This window comes from Oryzias latipes, chromosome 9 (assembly GCF_002234675.1).
Source record: "Oryzias latipes chromosome 9, ASM223467v1".
Classification (NCBI taxonomy): Eukaryota; Metazoa; Chordata; class Actinopteri; order Beloniformes; family Adrianichthyidae; genus Oryzias; species Oryzias latipes.
This window is the reverse complement of record NC_019867.2, coordinates 8,254,421-8,256,930: the sequence shown is the minus strand read 5'-3', so window position 1 is coordinate 8,256,930 and position 2,510 is coordinate 8,254,421. Positions and strand designations below refer to the sequence as shown.

The window sequence follows — 2,510 nt, the reverse complement described above, 5'->3', positions numbered from 1 at the left end:
GATAGAGGCTTGTCCAATGTCTAACTTTTTTTTCCCCTTTGGCCGCACAACTGCAAATATCATTCAGGATGTCATGCATACTGCTGGCTGTAAAACCATGTAAGGTGTAAAGGAAATATAAAAAACTTTTTTCTCCTTTAAGTTTTAAAAAAGGGGCAGAAATAGAATAAAAATGTCATGCACCTCATGGAAATGTGTCGACTTCTGTTGCATTGAATATGTTTATGTATTGTGGTACTCTTCATTAAAGGAACATGGGTGAGCAAACTTTGGTTTAAAACTGTTGCTTTTGTTTTCATTTTAGTGGCAATAGCACGAATGGGTTGATGTCAGGGCAAACTCAGAGAGAACCTGGATTCAAGTGGTGTTGGAATGATGAGAAAATGACTGTCTCTTTCAGAAAACATGGATGAACGTCAGTAAACCAACAAATCTTCCGACATGACATGCACGCAGAATAAGTTTTGGCAAAGGTCAATGTATTTGTAGTGAACTGTCTATGGGGAGACACCAGAATTACAGGGAAAATAAAACATTAAAAAGGATTATCAATATAATTTATTCACGTTTGGCGGGCCAGATTAAATAGTTTAGCAGGCTTTAGTTTAAGAGATGTTTTAAGATGTAAATGGCAAGGAAAAACTGTCAACAAAAAGAAGAAAACTCTTGGATCTATCTTGTGTCTGGAGGAGCAGACACAACAAAACCCTAGGAAGAAACTGTCCAATTGAAGCTCCATCCTAAATCGGTATGGACATACCAACACCCTAAGAATGGAAACATGGATGAGGGTGGAGGGCACTACAGATGGAGGAATTATCCAACTTTCCAGCAATTCTCTGATTTACAACCCACGGAAGAGCCAAGCAAGTTCAAAAAACTGGAAACCTGGAGCACTCTATCATCGCACTTTACAGTAACAGCGTGGGAGTGTTGTGTGCCAGCTTGCTGTCTAAGCATGCATGATGAGGTTAACGACTCGTGCCTTTGAGTGTTGGAGGTGTGGGTCTTGAATTCACAAAGAAACCTGTGGAAACTGAGGCGTCAGCAAAGCAGTGGTTAGATTGACCGACGGGGTCAGCGTTTCTGCGACATACGTGTCTCCGGCGGCCGCCACGGGTGACCACCGCTCAGCAGAAATGCCACCGCCTGCATTAAAATGGCTTGCCACATTCCCTGGCTTTCTCCTGTCGACCCCTCACAGAAAACCCCTCTCTTTTTATATTTCACCTCTCATAAACAGACGTTTGCGCGGTGTCAGGGATTGAGGTAAACTTCTACACATGTACTGAGATGGAGCAGCAGGCGCAGAACGGTGATGGAAGACTGCGGGTGTCAGCAGGGTAAATTTGTTCTCCTTGAAACATGAATCTGTGATATATGTGACACCCAGGTGCTTGCAGCAGGTCAAAATGTGTCCTGCACTTCACAGCTGCATATTTTCTATTGTGCTGGGCTGAGTTGTCTTGTGAGAAATGTGAATGGCCGACCTTTAGCTACCAAAAAGAGAAGAAAAAAAGCTGTCAAATGTATGCATAAATGGCACATGAATGGCACATATACCTTTCAATATGCAGCTCCTAAGATTATTGTTCTGTCAAACCAAATTTAGCTAAATCTTTTTCAGCAAAAATAGACAATTATCCAGCCTTTTTTTCCTTTCTGCTAGCAAAAAGAGATCTCACGGAGCACTATCTCAATAACACAGAGACTCTAACTAAAGCCATAGAAATTGTTTTTGTGATCCATTTGGATAGAGTTCCCTTGCTAAAAGGTTAAGACATTGTTCTGCTGAACTGAGCCATTGAATCATGCTCACTTCTCTCAGCTTGCATTAAAGTAATGAATATCACTATGGATTTTACCCAACAGGCACTAATTGAGAATAATGGGTAGCATCAGCAGGCTTCCAACTATTACATTAAAAAAAACACATCAGTTGATGTATTTTTATTTGCTTTAGACGCCTTTCCATCCAGCCGCACCTGCAAACATCACAGCATGGGTGTCATTCATCATCATGAGTCATCCAGCCGACTCTGCCAGATGTACAGTAAAACAGAAAGTGCACTGTTTGATAGACGGAGGAGCAACTTGGCAAGTTAACGGGGAACAGTTTGGAAAATGAGCTGTGTATATCCCCTGCCATCTTCTGCAATACTTGAAAACCCATTCAATTGGAATTTAGTTTTCCAAGAGCAAAATGGACAAGTCGGGCTGAATGGGACCGGGCTGTCCAAATATTTTATGATCCTTCACAGGTATTTAGGGGCCAATCCAACTTACCCAAAGAATTTTTTTTTACTTTGAAACCATTTTTAACAGCAGCCTGGCAGGGGCGTACAAACACAGTACTCTCTATTAAGCTCCCATAGCCTGTGTCTTTATCTTTTTGATAAACATACTTCTCTTTGGCAGGAGTGGAATAGTTTCCCAGCTTCACATTTATTTCACTTTCCAGTGTCTATACAGTATATATCTATTTTCGAAAGGGTCAGGCGTGCCAGATA

General features: G+C 41.4%; 1 non-coding gene across 1 annotated transcript; it reads right to left on the bottom strand.

The window, feature by feature from the left end:
• Nucleotides 1–1,768: 1,768 nt before the first annotated feature.
• On the bottom strand, nt 1,769–1,864 carry mir24c (microRNA 24c). The gene has a single exon (NR_107128.1). It is a non-coding gene; the product is annotated as a microRNA 24c (primary transcript).
• Nucleotides 1,865–2,510: the final 646 nt, after the last annotated feature.